The sequence below is a fragment of the Somniosus microcephalus genome, chromosome 5 (genome assembly GCF_052327205.1).
Source record: "Somniosus microcephalus isolate GS21.2 chromosome 5, FLI_Smic_1.0, whole genome shotgun sequence".
In the NCBI taxonomy this organism is placed as follows: domain Eukaryota; kingdom Metazoa; phylum Chordata; class Chondrichthyes; order Squaliformes; family Somniosidae; genus Somniosus; species Somniosus microcephalus.
Window position 1 is genome coordinate 122,753,079 of NC_140991.1, and position 27,988 is coordinate 122,781,066.

At 45.5% G+C, this 27,988-nt stretch overlaps 1 protein-coding gene across 9 annotated transcripts in view; it reads right to left on the bottom strand.

Moving 5' to 3' along the window:
• LOC147117288 (poly(rC)-binding protein 3) overlaps positions 1-27,988 on the bottom strand; it is a 676,376-nt gene that overhangs the window by 307,136 nt on the left and 341,252 nt on the right. For 2 of the 9 annotated variants that reach the window (XM_085988144.1, XM_085988141.1), the window contains one exon: positions 3,711-3,774. The exons of the other annotated variants lie outside the window; for them this stretch is intronic. The gene's annotated coding sequence lies outside the window, so the exon portion shown is untranslated. The remainder of the gene's footprint in view (positions 1-3,710; positions 3,775-27,988) is intronic. 9 annotated transcript variants of the gene reach the window in all.

The following is a 27,988-nucleotide window of genomic DNA, read 5'->3' on the forward strand; positions in this document are numbered from 1 at the left end:
AAAGAGAAACATAGCCAGGTGGTTAAGCATAAAGTGCAGGAGAGAGAGGGAGAGATAAAGAAGGAAAAAAATCTAATTTCCTGGCTAACCAATCTGAAAACTCAGCAAAGGAAGGAAAAAACCAGGGATTTGGAAAGCCAGGAAAAGTTGCTGAGACGCTGATTTAAAAAGAGGAAAAAAAAGAGAAATTTAAAGTTTTACCGACATGGAAGTTATTAACATCTGTGCCGAGACAAATAAAACACAAGATTTGCTGAATGAAAGGAACCTTAAAAAAATGCTGGAATTTCAGTTTGTGTGAAAGTGTGTATTAAAGTGTGAAAGTTTTCCTGACTATGAATGTTTAAGAAGTTACACTATTTCTTTTGTCTGAAAGTCTGTCATTAAAAGAAAGATTCTGTTACGTTTGTTTTAGCTCCACCCCCTTCTCTGTGTTAAAAGCGTTTAAACCTTTTGTCTTGTCTTGGATTTTGGAAGTTTTAAGAATGTGTGAATAAGATTGTGCACCCAGAATTGAAAAAAAACTAATACAATTTAAGTTAAGCTGGTATGTAAAAACTGAGAAGAAAAACAAAGTTTGTTTAACAAAAGATTAAGTTTCAGTCTAAGATTTAACCTTGGCGTTGCGGTTGCTAGGGTGACATTTTTCAAAGCAATTTAATTTGATTTGTTTAAATGTGAAAAACTAATTTTTCTCTAGTTATATTCAATGTTTTTACAGTATTTTGGAAAGGCATTTGAAGAAAGGAAAATAAGAAATATGATGTAATTTACTGTTTTCTGCAAGCACGTGCTATTTTGTTTTGTTTTATCTGTTCTGTTCGTGTTTAGTTAAAGTGTGAAAACACAACTGTCTTTTACAATCGGGAAAGGTTTTCAAATTTATGTGAAGTGACGCAATTGTGTGCGCTTGACAATGTTTCGCTCCACCTGCTTAAAAACCTGCAAAGGAGTTAACCCTTTTCACTGACAGCCGTTTAAGTTCACTAAGTGACAACTTTAGTATTATTGAATAAAATTTAAAGATATTGGACATTATTAAATTTAAGTTTCTTAATTTTAAGTTAATATTTCCCCACAGTGACAGAAGGAAAATTATGATTTGATAAATTAACCCCTTGGGCTCTTAAGCAGAGCCACAATGGATTATCTTCTTTCTTTTGTTATATGGAAGTTACCTTGTAAACCAGTTGCAGCACTTCTGTCTCTAATGTTAAAACACTGTGTAAACCACCTAGCCTGGGAATCACTTGTTTCTGAAATTGGAATTGATAAGATAAATTGATAGAAATGAAATTGAACATTGACAAAATCTGTCAGTTCAACAATACTGCTGTTTGGATTTGGGGATAAGTTTGAAATAACAAAATAACTTGGACCAAGTGAGAATATTTGATCTATGTTTTCAATCTTAAATATTGTACTGGACAGTAAAGTTCCTCCAGGGCTCATGAATGAGATATGAACGGTAATTAATGGAATGTGTAAAATGGAGAGAGGAAGTGATTGAGGGTGTGAGATAGAAACAGGAGAATTACACCACCAATTGGGAATTTTCCAAACTTTCTAGTGAAAGTCAGGAAAGTGTATTTAAAAATAGTAAAGTGATAGCTTTCTCTTGGAGACATTTGTGTCCCTGCCTATAATGAACTTTTTAAGAAAACTGAATTTGAGTCAGCCACTACCCAAAACATCGGGACCATGCGGTGGAAGATGAACAAAGACCTCAGACAATCTTTTGATAAGATCACCTGAAAGCCCGAGAAAGGCTTGTATCGGATGGCACGTGTGTCACGATACTGAGATACCGATATGAGTGTGCAAATGTGATTTGTTACATATGAAGTAATTACCATCTGGAAATGCATGATGAATCTGCAGTGAAGAATGGGTCTCAGACATGCTCAGTTACTTGACAACAGCAAGACATGAAATAGTTAATGTGGTTCAGGAGAGTGAGACAACTTTTAAAGCATTGACACATACTCCATCGAGAAACTATCTAATTAATGAAACAATCAGAATAGAGTTAAACACACTGGTACCTGTTAGAGGAATTGAAATTGAAGTTGAAGTGGAGAGTTATATGGAATTTGGATTGGGACAATTGAAGGCTAAAGAGAAATCATGTTTAACAAGAATTATCCACAAGATGGATACGAGTAAAAGAGAGATCTGGAGAATATTTAAGTCCATGATCTGTTGATTAGATGTTAAACTGTAATGTCGCTTGAAATGATTGTAAGACTGAATTTAACTGTGACTGTAATAATTGTGTTTTGTAGGTAACAGAGTGTGGGAAAAACCAATACGAATCCAGCATGAGGTGGTTTTGGTGGTGCCTCCTGTGTCACTACTACCACAACTACCATGCTTTATGGGTCTAACAGGACCTGTCCCATCAACCAACATGTTTTACTCAATATCAAAACTTTTGCTCAAGTGAAACTGACAGTAAATGAGATACTTAAATATGAGCTGCACAATTATGTGGCACAATTCGATACTACATTCCCCTGTTGTCTAAAGATTTCAGTGAGCTCATGATGCGACTGAACTCCTCCCTAAAGCATTTTTATGTTTTGGAGCAAGACAACTCAAAAATAGATATTGAAATTGACAGCATAGAGGGCAACTCACACTGGTGGGATATTGGGCTTAATACATCAGCACACCCTTAGGTTCATATTATTTCACACACTCTGGTAGTTCTCCAACTTGTAATGATAGTGTATTTGATATATGTATACCCTATGTAGTAAGACTTTGATACATAAGCCAATTGTGTACTCATGCCCATGACTAACCAGCACCAACAAATTAATTGAGCACACTGAAAGAGAAGATCCAAAGCAATGTAGAGGAGACCCCCGGCCGGGTAAGATCAGGAAAGATAGAAGAAACAGAGGAGACCCCAGGCGGGGTAAGATCAGGAAAGATAGAAGAAACAGAGGATATCCCAGGCGGGGCAGAATCGGAACACCGGAACAGTGAATTAAATTTAAGTAAGGGGTCAGATCAGGGCCGTTACTGCCAGATCGTATGATGCAGAAATAGGAGCAGCGGGCGGAGGAGAAATGATAGACTGCGATGCACTAGAAAGCAAGACATATCAGCACGGCCGACATGATGGTTGAGGAGACCCCGGGGTGTCCCTCAGCTATGACGATAGGGGGTCGGCCTGTGTGAGTGTCATAGTTAGCACCCAGGCCTATAATGAAAAGGGGGATAAAACCTCATTTGAGAAGCGCTCCATTCCCCTCAATTAGAGGACTCCAATTTGCAACAATGCTTGTCAGGGAATAGATTGAAGTAGTCGAGGAATCAATGTTTAAAATATTTCATCCTCGAGGTGGGGACTTGTATGAAAGGCTGATATTTAGTAGATGAGAATTATATACATATAAATTCAAGTGTAGCCATTGACCAAATAATATTACCCATAATTATTCCTGGGTAACTGAAAAGCTAAGACTTGTTCAAAATGCAGCTGCAAGGACAGTCAAAAGCAGTTTTGACTAAGCTTTGATAACAAACAGCCACAGGCTGTGAGTGAAGGTTAAATTGTTAAATAACATATCCTAATTCTAAGTAGAAATTAGAATTCGCTTAACAAAACTAAAATGCTAAGATATTTAAAAAATAATTAGTATAAGGACATAAAATGAGAGAGATCACAGAGATAGATTAAAATGAGATAGTCTGGATACCTCAAGACTAGTAAAACAGCGCTGATATGGACCCTTGGTGTAGAAAGGCCTTGTACCAGGGAGGCTAGAAATGAAAGAGATAAGATGAATTTCAATGGGGTGAAGAACTATAAACAAGATAACAAGACAGCAGGATATGGTTGATGGAAAAATATTGAAAAAGGAGTGGCCAAGATACTACCCTTAGTCTGAGTGACAATGGTATTTTGACCATTAGAACCAATTAAAGAAGGTGATTTTGTTAAAGACCATATATGGACACTGGCCAAACCAACTTTTGATAAGAAAAGGGTTAAAACCTCGATATTCAAAGAACAACTTTACACAGACATACTGCAAGAACAAAGGAACAGACTTAAGACAACGTCATCTGTGTCCGAGAGGTTCCAGAGACCAAGGGCTGCGAGCTACTCATTAAAACTATCGCCTAATGTTAAGTATATTACGCTGTAAGCTTAATAAATCTTGATCTATTGCTCAAACATACTGGCTGCTGCCTATTGGTGTCTTGTCCAAGAACTCAGAGACCATCACAGCGTCCGCTTGGCCACAATGCAAAAATAAAAGCCAACACAAAATAAACATTCCAAACCAAATTTAAGAATCAAAGTATGCCATATTGCATACAAATGTCAATTAATCACCATTGTGCATTCTTTTAGTGCCTGTCTTCCGTGTGCCTTTGCCTGTCCTAGTGATGCTACGCAGTGCTACACCAGTGGCTGCAGCATGGCTGATGGAAGGCTGCTGACTTTCATTGAGGGAGACTGCAGATGGCCATGCAGGGGAAACTCAAGCAGCTCTGGATCCAAAAGTCCCTTCTTCAACTTAACCATATCGGCATGGGCGGCAGCAGTCTGGGCTGGCTGGCTGACAGGCAACAGCAATGGCACTGGTGGAGTGGGAGGACGAATGCTGTCATCCTGAGAGAGGACTGCAGGTTTGTGCTCCACGGAGCCACAGGCACACCCCCGGGGCAGCACCTCAGCAATCCTAGTAATATGTTGGAGGACAGATTGCTGGGCTGCAGTGACACCCTGGAAGCCCCTTTGAACACAGGTATCCTCAGCGATGATGGCAGCAGTTTGAGCTTGCGTGGCAGGCAGCTGAGCTTGCAGGAGAGTAGTCTAAGGTTGCATGGCAGCAAGCTGACCTTGCATGACAGAAGTCTAAATTTCCACTGCAGCACCCAATTAGGTGTCTTTTGCTGCAATGGAAGCTGAGACATCGCCCATCAGACGCTGCATCATGGTTGGGTCTGCAAGTTTGCTAATGCAGTTGGTCATCACTTCCACAATGGAAAGGATGGGCTCCAAGCTCTGCGCAAAGCCCTGTGCTAAAAAAAATTATTTCTTCCTGGGATGTGGCATCGCTGGCAAAGCCAGCATTTATTGCCCTTGAGAAAGTGGTGGTAAGCTGCCTTCTTGAACCGCTGCAGTCTGTGTGGTGAAGGTACTCCCATAGTGCTGTTACGGAAGGAGTTCCAGGATTTTGACCCAGCGACGATGAAGGAACAGCAATATATTTCCAAGTCAGGATGGTGTGTGACTTGCAGGGGAACTTGGAGGTGATGGTATTCCCATGCATCTACTGCCCTTGTCCTTCTAGAGGGTAGAGGTTGCGAGTTTGTGAGGTGCTGTCGAAGAAGGCTTGGCGAGTTGCTGCAGCGCATCTTGTAGGTGGTACACACTGCAGCCATGGTGCGTCAGTGGTGAAGGGAGTGAATGTTTAAAGTGGTGGATGGGGTGCCAATCAAGCGGGCGGCATTGTCCTGGATGGTGTCATGCTTCTTCAGTGTTGGAGTTGCACTCATCCAGGCAAGTGGAGAGTATTCTATCACAATCCTGACTTGTGCCTTGTAGATGGTGGAAAGGCTTTGGGGAGTTAGGAGGTGAGACACTCGCCACAGAATACCCAGCCTCTGACCTGCTCTTGTAGCCACAGTATTTATGTGACTGATCCAGTTAAGTTTTGGGTCAATGGTGGCTCCCCAGGATGTTGATGTTGGGGGATTCAGCGATGGTAATGCTGTTGAATGTCAAGGGGCGGTGGTTAGATGTTCTCTTGTTGGAGATAGTCATTGCCTGGCACTTGTGTGGCGCGAATGTTACTTGCCACTTATCAGCCCAAGCTTGAATGTCGTCCAGGTCTTGCTGCATGCAGGCACAGACAGCTTTGTTATCTGAGGAGTTGCGAATGGAACTGAAAACTGTGCAATCATCAACGAAATCCCCACTTCTGACCTTATGGTGGAGGGAAGGTCATTGATGAAGCAGTTGAAGATGGTTGGACCTAGGACACTATCCTGAGGAACCACTACAGCGATGTCCTGGGATGGCAGGAATGATGTATGAGGAGAGATTGGGTCGATTGGGCTTATGCTCGCTGGAGTTTAGAAGAATGAGAGGATCTGATTGAAACTTATAAAATTCTAACAGGACTGGACAGACTGGATGCAGGAAGGATGTTCCTGATGGCCAGGGAGTCCAGAACCAGGGGTCACAGTCTAAGGATAAGGGGTAAGCCATTCAGGACAGAGGTGAGGAGGAATTTCTTCACCCAGAGAGTGGTGAACCTGTGGAATTCTCTACCATAGAAGGCAGTGGAGGCCAATTCATTAAATATATTCAAGAAGGAGTTGGATATATTTCTTAAGGCTAAAGGGATCAAGGGATATGGGGAGAAGGCAGGGACAGGGTACTGAAATTGGATGATCAGCCATGATCTCATTGAATGGCGGAGCAGGCTTGAGGGGCCGAATGGCCTACTCCTCCTATCTTCTATGTTTCTATGTCCTGGGGCTGAACCATCTTCCATTGTGCTAGGTATGACTCCAACCAGTGGAGAGTTTTCCCCTGATTCCCACTGACTTCAATTTTACTAGGGCTACTTGATGCTACACTTGGTCAAATACTACCTTGATGTCAAGGGCAGTCACTCTCACCTCACCTCTTTTGTCCATGTTTGGACCAAGGCTGTAATGAGGTCTGGAGCCAAGTGGTCCTGGCAGAACCCAAACTGAGTATCGGTGAGCAGATTATTGGTGAGCAATATCGACGGCACCTTCCAACACTTTGTTGATGAATGAGAGTAGACTGATGGGGTGGTAATTGCCTGGATTGGATTTGTTCTGCTTTTTGTGGACAGAACATACCTAGGCCATTTTCCACATTGTTGGGTAGATGGTGTAGCTGCACTGGAACAGCTTGGCTATTTCTGGAACTCAAGTCTTCAGCACGATAGACTGGATGTTGTCAGGGCCCATAGCCTTTGCTGTATCCAGTGCGCTCAGCCATTTCTTGACATCACGTGGAGTGAATTGAATTGGCTGAAGACTGGTTTCTGTGATGCTGGGGACCTCAGGAGTAGGCCGAGATGGATCATCCACTCGGCACTTCTGGCTGAAGATGGCTGCAAATGCTTCAGTGTTGTCTTTTGCACTCGTGTGCTGTGCTCCACCAGCATTAAGGATGGGGATATTCATGGAGCCTCCCCCTCCAGTTAGTTGTTTAATGGTCCACCACCATTCTCGACTGGATATGGTAGAGCTTTGATCTGATCTGTTGGTTGTGGGATCGCTTAGCTCTGTCTATAGCATGCTGCTTCCGCTGTTTAACACGCATGTAGTCCTATGTTGCAGCTTTCCCAGGTTGGCACCTAATTTTTAGCTATGCCTGGTGCTGCTTCTGGCATGCTCTTTTACACTCCTCATTTAACCAGGGTTGGTCGCCTAGCTTGATGGTAATGGTAGAGTGAGGGATATGCCGGGCCATGAGGTTACAGATTGTGGTGGAATACAATTCTGCTGCTGCTGATGGCCCACAGTGCCAGTTAGTGCCGGCCTCCTCCATGCTCCTTGACATTGCACGCAGGCTTTCTGGCAGGCCTGTCAATGCACCAAGCATTTCATTGTGCATACCCATCAGCCTTCTTCTGTAGCCCGCCCCATTGAAATGGTTATCTGAGCCCTCTGCAGCAAAACTCATGTTCAACCTCACCCTCCGGCGAGCTGGCACCTGCACTACCCTTGTCCCCTGCCCTGGCTGCAGGCCACTCGTGCCTGATGTCTCACTACGTGCAGAACCCACCTCTAAGCTATCCTCTAAATTCAGCACAGTCAGTATCCAAGCTGGTGGCTGCGAGTGTGAAATTGAGTGACGGTGTTTCTTCTTCTTCACTGTCTTTCTGCTCTTCCACCTCTGCCTGGCCAGGTTGCACTTCTTGGGTATCTGAAAGGACAAAGGCACAAGGGTGGGGTTGTGGTGAGGGGAAGCAAGAGGTGCATGCTTACACCATCTGCAGCTTGTAAATCAGAGGAGATTGTGGGATAAGGGGGAAGTGGGATGTGAGAAGGAGGATTAGGTATGAGGAAACCATCATCTTCAATGGTTTCAGCCCCGCTGCTGGACACGGCCTCAGGGATGGCCGCTCCAATGGTGGCAAGCACCATCTCCTCCACTGGGGCAAGAACATGCAGCCATGCCTGTCCCCCACCAGTTAGCTCCTGCTGCCTCTGGTTATGTGCCAACTTGTCCTGCAAGAGAGAGGCAAGTGTGTCAATGAGTGTCGTGCATTCTGTTTAAGTGATGTGTCCATCATGGTTGAATACTTGGCAGTGAGATGTGGGTGTGAGGCTTGCAGCAGTGCTAGGTGTGTGAGGGTGAGGTAAAGCTGTGAATATGAGGTATGAGTCACGATTGATAGAGATTGTTGGTAGGTGAGTGATGGGGGTGTGGGGCATTGAGCAGTGTGTGAGGCTCATGGTGCAGTTGGTGGGATATGGCTTTTGAAGATGAATTCACTGACCTTGACCACTCGTGTGTGTTCATTGAACGTCTTGCGACACTGCATCCAGGTCCTCGGGGCTTGACTCCTGGCATTGACCATCACGGCTATCTGTACACACTGCCTTCACAGATTTTGTCTGGAGGGCCTCATGGCCCTCTGTGGATAGAGGACCTCTCTCCTCATCTCCACCAAGGCCTCCAGTGCAGCATCTGAGAACCTTGGAGCATGCTCTCTTCCCTGTTGTGCCATAATTCACCCTTCTTCCTGCTCAGACTCTCTTCCACAAACAGTTCTAGCATCAGCTTCATCCAGAATGCACCTCCCCTTTAAGAGGTGCAGGATGGCTTAAAGTCATGCAGGCTAGCATTAAGTGGTGCTTGCCTTGCATAAACTTGGGCCCCATGCTGAGGTGTGTAGCTACTCAACAGCGCATTTAGCGCTGGTTGCACACAGCAAACATGCTAATTAGCAGGCAACTCGAAGTTGCAGTTCTGCCTGCATTGGAATCAATGGCCATGGGTTAATCACACATCACGATCCCCGCACCCGTTTTCGGGAGCTATCAACTTTTGCCCCCATAGTGTATAGTTAATCTTAAAACCGAAACTGAGTTTACATGACTCACTTTTACTTTTTTTGTCACAGCTGGATTTGTATCTAGAATACAAAATAATACTTTTTTTTCCACGTTATTATATCATATAATTTCTTAACAGTCCCGATTGTGATATCTTGGGAAACTAAAAGGCTCTTAATTAATTCCCTTTATGCCCCCTTCTTTCAAAGAGAACAAATGCAAGCTTGATTGCCTGCTTAAAAAATTCACAAAAATGCTACATGAAGGTCATGAGCTCTGTGGTATTCTTGTTGCTTGAAGCACAGTACAAATGCCTCAGATGTTCTCCCAGTAGTGTTTCTGGGCAGATTATCCTTACTTTCGCAAGAACTTTTTCCCTCCTGTATTTTTCTTTAGCAATAAATTGTTAGAGGCTTTCCTTGGCTAGTTCAACTGTGCCAGATGGCAACCTAGTCAGTCTGTACTGCTAGAGTTTGATTAATGTTAAGCATGCAAAAGATTAACATGTGTATTATTCTCAACCATGTAGGAAAACTATAGAATAATTGCATGTGTATAGAAAACAATCACCACACTTTTAACTGTAATTACCGTTCTATCATCCCCCCCCCACCCCCGCATCACCAGTAATTTTTAAGTTTGTATACAATACAACACTGAGATTTCAGTAGTATGTTGTGATATCAGTAAATTCATGTTCACAGTTTTGTTGCCACCTGTATTCTGCAACATTAAGCAATACTATTTCAGAAATTCATATTAGAAAAAGGAAAGCATAATAGAAGAAATGTTGTTGTTATTAGAAATTAAAAATGGATGGGCAAGGGTTCTGGATCGTATATCGAGTTAGATCCTATTTCTAAGCTCTTACTTCCAAACGTGTTGGTCTTTCAAGCCTTTGGTTCTAGTCTGTATGACCGAGAAGGGAGCTTTGGTCTGAAGGCAAGCCTCTGTCTCCTTATTTTTTTTACCTAGGCGTACACGATGAAGGTTTAGGTATGATGGTCGCCCTCATCAGTACGGATCATGCTGGGAGTCCAAACAACCAAGCAACCCTGCTTAGAAATGAACTGTTTGGCCCATTTTGGGAACGACTCTAGAAAAGGTGGTGTAATGTATTATCACATGGTTTGTCACATGGTTTAGTATGAGCATGCTCAGTTCACTCTGGCCTACTAAAACAAGCACATGGACCAGCAACTCATCGTGTCTCTGTCCTTCATTTGTCCTACTCACATATATTACAGGTGGGCTAAAAAATCTTTGCTCCAATCTATTATTCCTGGCTCGAAAACAACTATTTTAAAACTTGCTTGATGGAATGTGAGGACGATGTGCACTGGTATGTCAAATGATCTGGAGTTTGTTGCAGACCCCAGCAAGACTGCCACAATTGACAGAGAGCTGGCAAAACCTGACTTGGATATAGTTCCAAGACCAGACTAGCTGATACAGGTTCTTAACCCGAGATGTATTACAGCTTCTTTTGGCATAGTAAAAGCCAATGGAACCACAGGGTGGGTTTTGCTAATAGAAAATAATTACTATCAATGGTCAAATGTTCTGTTGCAATATCAGAACATATATCTTTAAGAAGATCTACTACAGGGCTTTGCTAACATCATCAGTATATATACCCCAACACTTTCCTCCTCCTCTAAAGATAAGGATTTGTTCTATCAACAACTTGACAGTGTCATCAGCAAGCTACCACCAGGCGAGCGACTCTTTCTACTGGGAGACGTTAATGTTAGAGGTGGCTCAGATCATTAGACGACCCTGCTTTGCATTGACCGCAATGGAGTGGGGAAAATGAACAATAATGGGCAGGTACTTTTGGAGCTCGCCACCCATGGAGGACTGTGCATTACCAACACCTACTTCCAAACCCTCACTGCTGGAAGGTTTCATGGAGACACCCCAGACCTGGACACTGGCATAGATTTATATATCATTCATAGAAAGCACCTACATGATGTTCTTCATATTAGCAATTTTCACACTGCAGATTGTGAAACAGATCGTGTACTTGTATGCTGCAAAATAAGACTTTCACTAAGGAAATTTTATCATACAAAACAAACACAAAAGACCAAGGTAGGTGTCTCCAATTTACTGTGAATCTTGAAGAAGCTATGTTTTCAATTCCACCTCCCCCAATCGTTGATGCATCATGGAAAACACTCAGAGCTAATATCCATATAGCTGCAACTTAACTTATTGTCAAACGACTGTACAAGATAAAGACTGGTTTGCAGCATAGTCTGAGGAAATGATTCCACTTATTGAAGCAAAACACAAAGCATATCTCCACCACAGAATGAATCCCTCTCGAGAGGCTAAAAGCAAATTGCAATAAACAACAAGGACATGTGCTTAATCAGATTGGCTACATCTGTGCAAGAAGATACAAATGTCCTTTGAAAATAGAAACCGAAGAGGTAAATATAATAGAATAAAGAAAGGAATAGGCCCTTCAGTTAAGAAGATTGTACCACCCAAGTCCATCAATGGAAACATCATTACTGACAGACAAACAGATGCAATGCTGGGTAGGATACTATCACGGACATTATTCACATGAAACTAGTGCTTCTGTAGCAATATTAAATGTGATCCCAGGCTTCAGATATTTGAGGTGCTTGATATAGAGCCATTGATAATTGAGCTTAAATGGCAATTACTTCCTTAGCATCGGGAAAGGCTGCTGGAAAATATGGAATTCCAGCTTAAATATTTAAAGGAGGTGGTGCTTAAACACGAGCACAATGTTTTGCTTACCTGATGGAGGGCAGAAGGGGCACCAAAAGAAATTAAGGATGTCAATATCATTCAGCTGAACAAAAACAAAGGCGATTGTAGCAACAATTGGGGAATTTCTCTCCTTAGTGTTACTGGCAAGACATTTGCACAGGTCTTAAAAGATTTTGCTGAACATGTTTATCCAGAGAGTCAGTGCAGCTTCTGTGCCAGTTCAGAAATTATTCACATGGCCTGTGCACTAAGGCAACTGCAAGAAAAGTGTCAATAGCAGGGAAAATTATTTTTTTATTGCCTTCATAGATCTTACAAAGGTTTTTGACCTAGTCAGCAGAAAGGGTCTTTTTCAATTGCTGGAGAGAGTTAGTTGTCCTCCAGCCCTCCTCAGCCCAATTCAGTTCTTCCATGATGGAATGAAGGCTACAATTCAGTACAATGGTAATCAATCTAACAGCTTTAAATTCCACAGTGGTGTTAAGCAGGGTTGTGTTTTGACATCTAGGCCGGAATTTTCTCAAGGGAGACGGGTTGGGGGCCGGGGGCCTCGGAGGCAGGCCCTGCCGACTTTAACGGCAGGGCCTGATTTCAATGTGAGGCCTCGGATTCCTGCCCACAACCAGCCAGATTGAGAGACTGGCTGGCTGCGAGCGGGTAGGCCTCAGATGCGAGGGGTCAGTCCGGGGGAGGAATCGGGGAGTCAGCATGGTCGGGGATTGGTGGGAGAGGGTCAGAGGTCAGCATGGTCAGGGATCAAGTGGCGGGGTTGGGGGTCGGCATGGTTGGGGTTCAGTGTGGGAGGGGGGTCGCTGGGGGAGGTGTCAGCTGGAGGATCAGCAGGGGGGTCGGGGATCAGGAGGGGGCCAGGGATCGGGAGGGGGTTGGAGAATCGGCAGGGGTTCGGGATTGGGAGGAGTTGGAGGATCGGCAGGGGATGGGCTCCTTACACAAATCCTTGCAGACTCTCTTTCAGCTCATACATGTTCAAGTGCTCACACATTCTGTGATAGATTCCAGAAAACTCCACATAGCTGATGTTCACCCACAACAGTTTCTCCATATCTGCCCCAACAGACCCATTCATAATATTAAAGACCTGTATCAGAAAAAGAAAGACATGCATTTATATAGTGCCTTTTACGACCACCAGACATCCCAAGCGCTTTACAGCCAATTAAGTACTTTTTGAAGTGTAGTCACTGTTGTAATGTAGGAAACGCGGCAGCCAATTTGCGCACAGCAGACTCCCACAAACAGCAACGTGATATTGATCAGATAATCTGTTTTAGTGATGTTGGTTGAGGGATAAATTTTGGTCAGGACACTGGGGATAACTCCCCTGCTCTTCTGTTTTCCAGAGAAAAGAGCCCCAGCCTGTAATGTATGTACCTTTAAGGGAGAGAACTACTTTTTACAGCTCCTGTATACTGTAGTACCGGCAGTGACCACAACTGTATATAAACCCTGAGTAGTGATCTGTAAAGTTAGTTCTAGAGTAACCCTCATTCAGTAAACACCTGTTGATCGTTCCCTGCAGTCTGTTGTCTGATTATTGAAGGACACAACATTAAGATACATGGATATAACATTGGCGACGACGCAGATTCGAACCTACCTGCAACTCTGCATCACCTCCCAGGGATTCGCTCCTGGAGAACAGTGGAAGGAGGTCGAGTCCAGAAGCACGGGCGTCGACCACGGGCCACCGCCCAGTCATCCAGCGGAGATTTGAGCATCGCAGGGGAGGCTGTCGAGAGCCAGGCTTGGCTTTCCAGTCACGGTGGTCCAGTGAAACGGGCTGGCAACAGGTACTGCGCAGACCCTTCCCGGACAGCGGCGGCTAGAGCCGACCGAGCGGCACAGAAAAAGGCCGAGCAGCGTCGACGGGGGAGAGAGAGAGGGCAGAGCGCACAGGGCGCAGCCGGTGTTCAGGACCGAGCGGCGTCAATGGGGAGAGAGACGAGAGAGAGCAGAGCGCAGCCGGTGGTCAAGGGCCGAGCAGCGTCAACGGGGGAGAGAGGCGCGCAGGAAAACGCGAGGTGCTGCCATTGCCACGAGGACCACAGAGAGCGGCATTGGCAGCAGCACAGGAGCAGCGCACGAAACCCACAAGGCGTCGCCATTTGCCACGAGGACCGCCGAGAGTGGCGTTGGCAGCAGCGCGGGAGACGCCATTTTAAGTCACAGCGGGGAAGAAAGGAAAGCGCGGGAGACGCCATTTTAAGCCGCAGCGGGGAAGAAAGGAAAGCGCAGGAGATGCCATTTTAAGCCAGTCTAACCACACCCAAAAATGCCGAAGAGTGGCAGTATCACAGCGTTCGACAATGAAGTCGAAGATTGGACGACATATGTCGAACGCATAGAAGTATACTGCAAGGCGAATGAAGTGCCAGATGACAAGAAAGCGCTGGTATTGTTGAATTCAATGGGTGCAAAAACGTATGGCTTACTACGAAACCTAGTAACCCCAGAGAAGCCAGTAGAAAAGGATTTTGAAAACAAAGTGTCAATCCTACAGGACCACTTAAACCCCACACCGCTGCTTATAGCAGAAAGACTTAAGTTTCACAAAAGGAACCAGCATAAAGATGAAAGTAATGCTGAGTATTTAACAGAACTGCGCAAGCTATCGAAACACTGCCAGTTTGGAACGGGACTAGCAGATACTTCAAGGGACAAGTTTGTGTGTGGGCTTCAAAGTGAAGGAACGGCTTCTATCAGAAAAGGATCTTACGCTGGACAAGGCTTTCAGCATTGCAGTATCACATGAAGCAGCAGCACGGGGCGCTGCAGAGATACAATGGAGACCGCAAGAATATGGCACAAATGAAATGTCATACGGAACAGTGAAGTGCTATCGCTGCGGCAGAACAACACACGACCATAATGATTGCTGGTTCAAGGACAAAGTGTGCAGACAGTGTGGAAAAGTAGGACACATAGCAAGAGTCTGCAGGTCGGGAAAGAAAACCAGCAGCAAGAAATCTCCACAGGAGAAGTACAAGAAGGTACATAAGGTGACGGAGAGTAGTTCAGATGAACAGAAAAGTGATACAGACTCCGGAAGCAAGGAGCTGGGTTGTCTGAAACTACATAATGTGATCAAAACGGAGGATCACCAAACTATCTGGGTCACGCTCAAGATAGCAGGAGTCCAAGTAAAAATGGAATTGGACACAGGATCAGCCCTAACAGTCATAAACCGAAGGGACTACAAGCGGCTATTCTCACATATACCCTTGAGAGATACAAAGATTGTCTTGAACATGTACACGGGGCAAAAAGTCCACCACAAAGGAAAATTAAGGGTGAACGTTATATATAACGGCAAGGAAACACCAAAAATGGTCCTACATGTATTGCCAGATGGAACTAGGACGTGAATGGATCCGGAAGATACAGCTAGATTGGCATTCCATACAAGCACTGACTGTAGATGCCAAAAAGGATGACGACGTCACACCTGGACGACTGTCAAAAATGCTAACTGATGCACAAGAAGCATTCCAGCAGGGACTCGGAACACTAAAAGGCATAACAGCGACGATCAAAATAGAGGAAAATGCAAGCCCAAAGTTTTTTAAGGCCAAACCGGTACCTTATGCAATCAGCCCAGCCGTCGAAGCAGAGCTGGAAGCTTTGGAACGTTCAGGAGTACTGTCCAAAGTGGACTGGAGCGAGTGGGCTACACCCATCGTTCCTGTAATGAAGAGGTCGTTGAGTAATACGCCTGGGAAACCAAAGAAGGTTTGCATCTGTGGGGGCTTTAAGGTGACAGTGAAGACAGTCCTTCACACTGTACAATATCCGCTTCCGCGGATTGAAGATATTTTCGCCTCGCTATCTGGAGGGAAACGCTTCACTAAGATTGATCTGGCCCAGGCGTACCTGCAAATGGAGGTAGAAGAAGCCTCGAAACAGTACCTCACGATCAACACTCATAAATGTCTCTACCAATACAACCGGCTGGTGTTCGGGGTAGCATCAGCTCCGGCTATTTGGCAAAGGGTAATGAACAAGTCCTGCAAAGGATTCCAGGGACCCAGTGTTATTTGGACGACATCCTGGTCACGGGCGAAAATGACAGTGATCACCTCACCAACCTGGAGCAGGTGCTCACTAGATTGAAGGAATATGGGCTCCGAGCTAATCACCACAAATGCGAGTTTTTCCAGAAGCAGATCTCATATTGTGGCCACGTTATTGTTAAAGAGGGGTTACATAAGTCCCCTGAAAAGATTGAGGCAGTAGTCAAGGCTCCAGCACCGGAAAATGTGTCACAACTGAGATCGTTCCTCGGGCTGGTGAACTACTACCATAAGTTCTTGCCGAATTTGTCTACCGTACTACACCCACTGAACACCCTACTGCAAACGGGGGTACCATGGAAGTGGAGTGACGAATGTAAACGAGCTTTCCAGAAGAGCAAAGCATTGATCACATCAAAAGAGGTGTTGGCTCATTTCAACCCAGCACTACCAATTCGGTTGGCGTGTGATGCATCACCCTATGGCATTGGAGCGGTGCTGTCGCACAAATTCCCGGACGGCTCGGAGAGGCCAGTAGCCTTTGTGTCTCGGTCACTAACCTCAGCCGAGCGTAACTACGCCCAGATTGACAGGGAGGCCCTCAGCCTAGTGTGGGGAGTGAAAAAGTTCAATCACTATCTGCACGGGCAGAAGTTCACCTTGCTGACTGACCACCAACCACTTGTCTCCATCTTTAATCCAAAGAAGGGCGTTCCGGTGATGACTGCGCAACGGCTACAAAGATGGTCCCTTTTTCTAGGGGCGCACCAATATGAAATCGAGTATAAGGGCACGAAACAGCATGGAAACGCTGATGGGCTATTACGCCTGCCACTGACTACTGCGGAGGAAGCACCAGCAGTGGATCCTGTCGAAATATTTAATTCGACTATAATTGAATGCTTGCCAGTAACTAACGCTGGTATAGAGAAGGAGACCCGAAATGACCCGACACTGTCTCAGGTATATGATTTGACGGTGAAGGGATGGCCAGCACATGGCGACTCGCTGTTGCCAGCATTCTCATCCAGAAGAGAACAGCTGTCAGTATGCCAGGGGACCTTGATGTGTGGATCCCGAGTGGTAATTCCACCCAAGTTAAGGGAGAGAGTGCTCAATGAGCTTCATGAAGGTCATCTGGGAAGGGTGAAAATGAAAAGCCTTGCTAGGGCTTATGTGTGGTGGCCGGGGATCGATCAGCAAATCGAGGATCTGACAAAGAGCTGCTCAGGATGCCAGAAGGTCCAAAATGCACCACCACATGCCCCTCTACACCCATGGGAGTGGCCCTCATCTCCATGGCAACAGGTGCATATTGATTTTGCTGGTCCATTCATGGACTCAATGTTTTTAATAGCCGTGGATGCGCACTCGAAATGGCCTGAGGTGATCAAAATGTCCTCCACCACCACGGAGAAAACTATTGCAGTCCTACGGACCATTTTTGCCAGGAACGGCTTGCCAGAGCAGATTTGCTCTGATAACGGACCACAGTTTGTGTCCGAAGAGTTTCGAAGATTTATGAAAAGGAATGGGGTAAGGCATTACACATCCGCTCCGTATCATCCAGCCACAAATGGATTGGCTGAGAGGTTCGTACAAACCTTTAAAAAAGCAGTAAAGGCCATGTGCGATGACGACATTCCACTGCAGCATAAGGTGGACAATTTCCTGTTAGCCTACAGAAATGCAACACATGCAGTCACCAACCAGGCCCCGGCCATGATGTTCTTTAACCGAAGGTTGAGATCTCGTCTGGATTTGCTCAGACCAAATGTACGAAGAGATGTTGAGAGTAAGCAATTCCAGCACATCAATGAGAAGCCGACAAGGAGCTTCAATGTAGGGCAACCAGTCTTGGCCCGCGACTTCCGAACAGAGAAATGGCAACCAGGAACGATATGCACACGGCAGGGGCCACTAATGTACACAGTGGATGTTGGGGAGAACATTGTGAGACGCCATGCTGACCAGATCTTAGAGTCACAGGAACGAGTCAACCCCATGTCTCGGCCATACGTACCTGGTGAGGAACCCGACGTACAGGTCGCATCTACCTCAGAAACAATAGCATTGGAAGCTGATGAATCAACTGATGACAGGGTGCTAGAATCGCCTCCGCACCAAGAGCGAGACACTCGGGAAAGGCGTTATCCAGAAAGAATCAGGAAGCCTCCCCAAAGACTGAATTTATAAATAGACTATTTTCAGCTAATGTTGCATGTTAAAAGTGTTAATTGTAATTAGTTTGATATTTAATTGTTAAATGAGTGTTATTGTACTGTTAATCTAAAAGGGGAGGAATTGTAATGTATGTACCTTTAAGGGAGAGAACTACTTTTTACAGCTCCTGTATACTGTAGTACCGGCAGTGGCCACACCTGTATATAAACCCTGAGTAGTGATCTGTACAGTTAGTTCTAGAGTAACCCTTATTCGGTAAACACCTGTTGATCGTTCCCTGCAGTCTGTTGTCTGATTATTGAAGGACACAACATTAAGATACACGGATATAACACAGCCTGCTCAATCTTTCCTGATAGTTGTATCCTCTCAATTCTGGAGACGTTCTTGTAAAGTCTTTTCTGCACTCTCCAATCAGTATTCAATATCGCTTCAATATTCTTTTATGTATTATGGGAACCAGAACGTCACACAGTACTCCAAGTGCGGTCCAACCAAGGTTCTATATAAGTAACACACATATAATTTTGCAATCTGTAACTGAAAGTTGTTCATCCTTTTACAACATAAAACAACCGTTGTAGTTAGCATCAGTAATAAAATATGCACTTCAAATCTGCAGTTAAAATTGTTTAATGTTGCAGTGCTATAATTTCAGTAAGCTTGAATAAATGGCCAAGTACTTTTTTTCATTCCTACAGTAGTAGACTTATTTGTCTTATAGGATTAGCTCCAATAGGATAAATTGCCAAAATAAAAAAGTGTTATTTGAGCAGACAGCAGATATTCAGAGTTCTTGCTTCAACCTTCTGCCTTCCAATTGTTTCATTATTTATGACACCCTCTGTATGTACTCAGTTGGTAATCTGAAACCAGAACTGAATATCTTTGTTATCTGTGGCACAGGGTCTGTCTCTCCCACGACAGTACGTAGCATAGCTTTTAGAAATTATTTCACCAATGATTGATTTTACATATTTCAAGCAAACAAAATTAAAAGTACTGAGTTTAGTCTACAGCTGAATTAGAAACAAACAGGTGTAAATTGTTGAGGTATAAACTAATAATCCATGGCTCTTATGGTGCACTCCCACTGTAACTAGGGCCGGAGTGTAACAGAAGGGTCCCAAATTAGGCAAGGATCCAGGTACGCCTTAAATCAGAAATACTGAGGCCTTTGTTGGTGGTGGAGCCCCCACTTAACCCCAAACAATGCCTTTGATGCAAGAAGAGGTGATGATTCTCTACACCAGGAGTTTCCACATTTGCAACTCACAAAGGGACCTGGTTTGGCAAAACCAGGCCACCAAAGCATAGAAGTGATGCCATTTTGGGAGTCCAAGCCAAGATCAGGGCCTGGACCCCCAAAGAAAAAGCTTTTTTTTCAAAAATTATTTTGATTCTGCCCACTTGCAAGGGTCATTAGGTTGTGCTAAAGTTTCTCCAAGGGAGACCTGGCACCGCCCCCGATGGAAACTGGCAACTCTCACAATTTGCAGCCTGCAGGACCAGGTGGGCACCATGGATGTGCCTCTAGTGATGTGGGTGCCCGCAGGTGGCATTAAAATTAAGGGATTGCACCTGATCCTATGAACTTTGGTGGGGTCAGCATTGGAACTCCCAGGCAGGTGCATTCTGGCACTTACGATGGGTGACATCTGAAATGTTAATCCGTCATTTCTCTTTACAGATGCTGACTTACCTTCTGCGTATTTCCATCATTTTCAATTTTTTGTTTCCAACATTTGCAATCTTTGTCTTCATGTATAATTTTGTTGGCAGTTTTACAGTTATGTGCCAACTCATGGAAGACCATTATCTTTATCTTTCTAGGGGTGGGCAATAAATGCTGGCCTTGCCAGTGATGCCCACATCCCGTGAATTAATTTAAAAAAAATAAGTCTACAGCAGACCCAGACACAAGGCAAGGAAAACTCCCAGTGTTGGAGAGCTTGGGAACCACAGGCCAAAGTCACTTGTTCCTCACAGGCATACTACACTTACCATATGTCATGTCTCAAATTACTCATATACTGGCTGGAATTTTCTGGGGTCCGTGCGGGCGCTATTGAAGGCAGGTCGGGTGGGAAATTTGAAAAAAGTCGGAGCAGGTCGGGAACCCACTGTCATCCCACTCCCACTTGGTGCAGCAGCGACCCGACTGGCAGAGGCGGGTGACCTAATTCAAATCATTATAAGCATGTTGTCAGACACTTAAGAGCCTTTTCCCCCCTACATTTCAAATTTCCCTGCATGACCACGGGATTCATGGAGCTCCGGAACCACGCCTGTCAACCTGAGATGGGAGTTGAGTGGCCATTGATCCAGCTGATTACTTGACAGCATCAAATGTATAAAAGCTTCAACCACACAGCTGATCAATTTCCCCAGGCAGAAGCTGTTGCTGACTACATTGCCAGCACAGATTTAACTTTCTACAGGCTGCAAGTGTTTCCAGCAAAGTCTCCATCCAGTGTCACCTCATTGGAAGAACCTCTCTCACCATTGACAGATCGCTTCTGTCAACTCTACTTCACTTGCCATCTATTCCATCAGCATGGGTGCCGTTTATACTGTCTCACCGTGGTTCTCAGAATCGGACCACGATGAGCCCCAACACCAGCAGCACCAACAACAATACCACCAACCTTCTCGGCAACCACCTGATGCTGCACAGGACAGAGGGCATCAGCATCCGAGCACATTGCTGCCCAGGAGGCCAGGGATGGCCACATCATGTCCAGATTTATTTAACTTTACGCTGTACACCCATATGGCTGCCACATGCTGCGCCAGGTTGGCACCACCCCACAGCAACACTATAAAGGATCCCTACAATAACCAAGCCATTCCTTTCACACTAACCATCATTGTTGGAGGTTCCATTATGTCTCACCAGTCACTGCAACTCACTAAACCACTTCAAAAGTTGCACACAAATGTGTCCAAGACGGCAAAGTGGTGAAAATAAAGATTTTAATGGTTGACAATACATTAACAGAATCTTGCCATTAACATTGACTAAAACACCCAAGTGGCTACTCTTGTGAATCTACTTGTGTGTCATCTTTCTCTTCCATGTGCTTCTGCAAGATGCTACCCCTGTGGCTTCATCAGAGGTAGAGACAGCCTGCTCACTTCCCTGCTGCGACTGCTTCGACATTCTTGGCAGGCGTGCTCTGGGTTTTGGAGCCTCTGATGGCCCTACCAAAGTCTGCCCCTCCTGCAACTGTGCAGCGGCAGACTCGGCCATCGTGATCCAAGGAGCCATCTGAGGCTCTGACTGAGGGGGTGGCAATGGGGGGGAGAAGTGTAAGCGCTTTGAGAGGAGCCCACATTTCCCATTCCCCTCTCACCGTCATCCCTCTCATGGGCCACCCGCACTTCCCTGCTAGCAAGGAGCTGGAGAGCACCTTGCTGCACATCAGTGATGTCATGAGGATCCATGTCTATGCTAACATCCCTCCTAGGCAGGAAGTCTATGAGCCTCTGCCATCTATGTGCCATAGATAGCCATCTGTTCTCCATAGATTGCATGTGCCCCTGTGAGTGGCGCATTAGCTGCTCCATGCAGGTGGCCATCCTATCCATGGAAGAGCCTACAGTCACCATCGCCTGCAACATGGTGGTGCGCATGTTGGAGATGGACTCCTCCTTTGTCTGAACATTTGCAGACATCATGCTTGCAAAACCTGTCAGAGCCTCCTGCACTTCTTGCTGCACCTCCAGGATAGCCCTCTTTCTGGGTGGCCCCCGAGGCTCTGCGTCTGCATGCAGCTGAGCAGAGCTGGGAGTGTTCTGCGCCCTCTGGCGAGGAGTCTCCACTGCTGTCCATGTCTCCACCATCTGCTCTTGCTCACTTGTGAGATGTGAGACACCAGGAGACAGCACTACTCTATCTCGCGTTGGACCCACCAAGGTGTGCGTCTCTGTGCTGGTGCACATCCAAGTACTTTTTAAATGTAATGAGAATTTCTGCCTGTACCACCCTTTCAGGCAGTGAGTTCCAGACCCCCACCACCCTCTGGATGAAAAAAGTTCTCCTCAACTCCCCTCTAATCTACCAATTACTTTAAATCTATGCTCACTGGTTACTGACCTCTCTGCTAAGGGAAATAGTTCCTTCCTATCCACTCTTTCTCGGCCCCTCATAACTTTATACACCTCAATTAAGTCTCCCCTCAGCCTTTTCTGTTCCAAAAAAACAGCCCCAGCCTATCCAATCTTTCCTCATACCTAAAATTTGCCAGTCCTGGCAACATCCTCACAAATCTCCTCTGTACCCTCTTTAGTCCAATGACATCTTTATTTATAAAGCCAAGGATCCCATTTTTTTTTAATGGCTTTATCAACTTGTCATGCCACCTTCAAAGATTTGTGTACGAGAACCCCCAGGTCTCTTTTCCTGCACTACCTTTAAAATTGTACCATTTAGCTTATATTGCCTTTCCTCAGAAGGGTTAATAGGGAATATGAAAACAGGCTAGTCGAAATTATAAAAGGAAAAGGAGGGTCGCAAATGTTACACCAAGTTCAAATAATAAGAGGGATAAAACCGGTAACTACAGGCCAGTCAGCCTAACGTTAGTGGTAGGGAAATTCCTAGAGATCATAATCCAGGATATAATTAATTTTCACTTGGGAAAACATGGGTTAATTAATAACAGCCAACACGGATTTGTTAAAGGCAAGTCGTGTCTGACAAACATTGTCTAGTTCTTTGATAAAATAAAAGAGAAGGTTGATAAAAAAAAAAACTCTGTTGATGTTGTGTATATGAACTTTCAAAAACCATTTGATAAAATGCCTCATATAAGACTTGTTAGCAAAATTGAAACCCATGGGATTAAAGGGGCAGTGGCAGAATGGAATTGGCAAAGAGACAGAAAGCAGAGATTAGTGGTGAACAGTTGTTTTTCAGACTGGAAGTAAGTATATAGGGTACACTTATTTATAAAGCCAAGGATCCCATATGTTTTTTTAATGGTTTTATCAACTTGTCATGCCACCTTCAAAGATTTGTGTACGAGAATCTCCAAGTTTCTGATCCTGCATCACCTTTAAAATTGTACTATTTAGCTTATATTGACTCTCCTCAGAAGCATAAAGTACAAAAGCAAGGAAGTTACGCTAAACCTTTAAATCACTGGTTAGCCCTCAGAACATAAGAACATGAGCAGGAGTAGGCTATGCGGCCCCTCGAGCCTGCTCCACCATTCAGTAAGATCAAGGCTGATCTTCTACCTCAACTACACTTTCCCACCCGATCCCCATATCCCTTGATTCCCTTAGTGTCCAAAAATCTATTGATCTCAGTCTTGAATATACTCAATGACTGAGCATCCACAGCTTTCTGGGGTAGAGAATTACAAAGATTCAGAAGCCTCTGAGTGAAGAAATTTCTCCTCATCTCAGTCCTAAATAGCTGACCCCTTATCCTGAGACTATGCCCCCTAGTTCTAGACTCTCCAGCCAGGGGAAACAGCCTCTCAGCATCTACCCTGTCAAGCCCTCCAAGAATTCTATATGTTTCAATGAGATCACCTCTCATTCTTCTAAACTCCAGAGAATATAGGCTCATTCTACTCAATCGCTCTTCATAAACCAACCCTCTCATCCCAGGAATCCATCTAGTGAACATTCATTGCACCCCCTCTAAGGCTAGTATATCCTTCCTTAGATAAGCAAACCAAAAGTGTACACAGTACTCCAATGTGGTTTCACCAAAGCCCTGTATAATTGCAGCAAGAATTCCTTACTCTTACATTCCAACCCCCTTGCAATAAAGGCTTACTGTACCTGCATGTTAACTTTCTGTGAATCGTGTGCAAGGACACTCAAATCCCTCTGAATACCAACATTTACTAGTCTTTCAGCTTTTAAAAATTATTCTGTTTTTCTACTTTTCCTACCAAAGTGGATAATGTCACATTTCCCCACATTATGTTCCATCTGCCACCTTCTTGCCCACTCACTTAACCTGTCTATATCCCTTTGCAGCCTCTTTGCTTCCTCCTCACAGCTTACTTTCCCAGCTAGTTTTGTATTGTCAGCGAATTTGGATACATTACACTCAGTCCCCTCAGCTAGAGTATTTAATCAAATGAATGACCACGACAGCTTAGGAAAGGTAGCAAGGGCTTGGAGAGGGTGCACAGGAGATTTACAGAATGATACCAGTGATGAGGGATTTCATTTATGTGGAGAGACTAGAGAAGCTGGAATTGTTCTCCTTAGAGCAGAAGTTAAGGGGAGATTTAATAGAGGTGCTCAAAATGATGAGGGTTTTCGATAGGGTAAATAGGGAGAAACTGTTTTCATTAGCAGGTGGGTCGGTAACCAGAGGACACAGGTTTAAGATAATTGGGAAAAGAGCCAACGGGAAAGTAAGAACTATTTTACGTAGCGAGTTGTTCCGATCTGGAATGTACTGCCTGAAAGGGTGGTTGGAGCAGATTAAATAGTAACGTTTAAAAGGAAAAAATTGCAGGGCTGGGGGAAAGAGTGAGGGAGAGGGAAAGGTAGCTCCTTCAAAGAGCCGGCACAGGCACGATATCCAGAATGGCCCCCTATGTGCTGTAAGATTTTATGAATGATGAGTGCTTTTATAACATGTAAAAAGTAAAACAGTAGTACTATTGTGCACAGAGGTCTGAGGTCTACAACGTGCTCAAATATGGGCAGCCAGAGCAATAGCACTGGGATCCAGCTCACAAGTTTGTGAAGACTCATTAAATCGGATATCTTTTCAAATTAGCTCCATAACGTGGCTGAAGACTCTCTAAGAGGGCTAGAAATTCATTATAACCAAGGAATGGGCGGAGTCAGTGGAAAAGTTGGAGAATTAGCGCCAGGCGCAAACGCTTTGGACTGCACACAAAATTTGTGCTCACTGCTCAATATAATGATTGGAGTCCTAAATCAGGTCTAAAAACCCAAGCTCATTGGCGTTAGACTTAAAGGGTGGACCAATATCAGGTGCAGTCTAATCGCAAGTCATGATTGCCACAGGCTTTTTTCAGTACTTAAAGGGAAGGTTCAAAAATGCTGCAACACCTCATTCTCAGCATGTTGGCTATGCAGCTGCCTCAGCAAGCAGAAGCAGAAGCAGAAGCAGAAGCAGAAGCAGAAAGAGAAGCAGAAAGAGAAGCAGAAAGAGCCAGAGGACTGAACCAGGTGTGCTAATGGCAGATTCATGCCCAAAGGAGAGAGCCCGCAGATTCACCGATGAAGCATTGGAGGTATTGATTTTCGCTTTGGAGAGACGGAGGGCGGTGTTCTACCTGACAAGTGGCAGGATGCCCTCGCCACAAGTCTTCTGCACCATGTGGAGGGAGGTAGCGCAGCACCTCTCAGGCAGCACTGTGGTCCCCAGGACCCACACACAGTGCAGGAAGAAATTTAACGACCTCACTCAGGTGGTTAGGGTGAATGAATGCTTCAAAAAATGCTACATACCACCATGTGAACCACAATCCTCACACACTGCCCAAAGCACACCCTCAGCACTCACCCACCAACAATCTCTACCAACACTCACACCCACATCTCACACCTTGCACACAATGACAGCTATTCAACTATGGCAGGCACATCACCTAAACACATTGCTCCACACTCACTCACACACTTTCCATTCTCTTTGGGGACAACAACGGTATGTTCATCCCTAATCCTTCTTCTCACAGCCCACTTCCCCCTCACCCCACAAGCGTTTCGCACTTTCCAGCTAATCATGCTGTATGCATGCATTTCTCCCTTCCTGCCCCCCTTCACCTTAACCCGACTCTTGTGCCTTTATGCTTTCAGATAATCAGCAAGCACCTGAGCAGCCTGTCCCTGAGGGCACCGTAGAGAGCGAAGTGGGAGAAGGAGGAGAAAGAACACACCACGTCACTGCATCTCTCACCCGCAGACACCAGCTTAGATACTGGCACTATGCATTCTTTAGAGGCTAGTATTGTAGCAGGATCTACACAGGGTGAGGCACCGGGGATGAGTGGGCTGCAGCAAGGCCAGAGGTAAAGGGTAGCTTGGGGGCCAGCTCCCCGGAGGGCGAGTTCTGCTGCACAGGACTCAGATGAGGACCTCGATGGGGAGGCGTTTAGAAGAAGGGTGATGGGCATGCACACAGAGATGATAGGTGCAATGGCAAGGGTGCCCGAGAGCCTGTCAGCAATGGTATGGAGCGTGGAGGAGTCCACCTCCAACATTGCATAAGGGTCTGCGCACACCATGGAACCCATCACTTCCAGTCTGCAAAGGATGATAGACTCCCAGAGAGACCGTGGTGACCCAGTCCTGATGCCGTGTTTGATGGGCGATCTGGCAGCTTCTGACTGCTGCCATTGTGGCTGGGTCTACCACCATCGACCGGGGCTTTCATGGTGTCACAGCAGGCCAGCAACCTGTGCTCCAACAGATTGCTAGGGATGCTGAGATGCTGCCCCAGGGGAGTGTCAGTGGAGCAGGAACCTGCTGTCCTCTCTCAGGATGACAGCATTACTGCTCCCACCACTGCCACTCCGCCATTGCCCTTGTCGCTGCCAGACATCCAGCCAGCCCAGACTGCTGCCGCACATGCTGAGGTGGTGCAGTCTACAGCCGGGCCTTCCAGGCCCAGAGCTAGTCGAGGACGTACTGCAAGGCCATCTGAAGTCTCCCGCATGGGCACTCAGCAGCTTTCCACCAGCCGTGCTGCAGCCACTGTGCTAACACTTCAGAGGAGCACGAGAGTAGGCTAAGGCACAGTAATGACAGACACTAAGGGATTGCACAACGGTGGATAGTTAATAATTTTGGTGTAATAATGTGTTCACTGATTTTTGACAAATTTATTCATTCACTCACCATTCTTTTGTGGTGTCTGTCATTTTAGCTTTGTGGCATAATACAGCCTGCGAGAGGGATGGAATGGTGGGGATGTGGTGAGCAGAGAGGACTTGGGCTTTAAGTCATCCTGGTGTGAGGCTGGAGGTCTGTTTGGAGGAGGTGGCAGAGTTCTGTGACCAACTCCTTAGTGAGACGGAGCCATCTAATACACTGCTCCTCACTTAATTGAAGGTAGGAGAGGTGCTCTCAGAAAACACTCAGTGGGTGAGAGTCCTGATGTCCCTCCTCATCTGTCTGTGCACATGTTCCCGTATTTCACGCTGCCTACACTCCCTCCACTGTAGATCCTGGAGGGCGAGGTGGCAAGCCAATACAGCCCCCATTAATGTTACCAAGTGTAGCAGTTTGAAGCTTTGAAAAATAAATGTAGCTACTTTTTAGTTGCCGGAAGACTTCTGATACAAAAGAACCTTCAAATTACTGAATGGAACTGTTGCAGTGGGTGAAACCACTGAAACTGCACTAACCTGACAGTTGCAAGTGATGACTAATGATCCCTTTAATTAACGTCCCTGGAGCTGGCTTCCTGGTGCAGCACACCAGCTCTCCCTGTCAGTGTTTACTCCAGGCGTTGAGGTAGGTGGTGACAATCAATTTAGCAAATAGGGCGGTCAGTGAGTATTGCACACTCACTGACGTCACGATCTACCTGGCGTTGATGTTCCTGACAATACCTCTTACCTGAGGCGCTACGGGGGGGGGGGGGCATATTTGGTATGCAGCAGTGGATTCGCCTCGCCCTGGCAATACTATTGGCGCTAACGGGAGGCGCTAAGGGGACAAATTTTTCTCCCTTTAGCTTTCCAGCTGTACGACGCCTCTTTAGAATTGGAGCTGATTCTTTACCTAAAAAAAACTCCTGGCACCGCTACCCTGTGCCCTTTGCCCTCACCCTGAAAAACCACTGAGCACATAACAGCCAGCCATACAGTCACAGGGCCACTTTCATCCAGCTGTGCCGTATGTCATGGACTTTTTTTTATTAGTTTATGGGATGTGGGCATCGCTGGCAAGACCAGCATTGATTGCCCATCCCTAATTGCCCTGGAGAA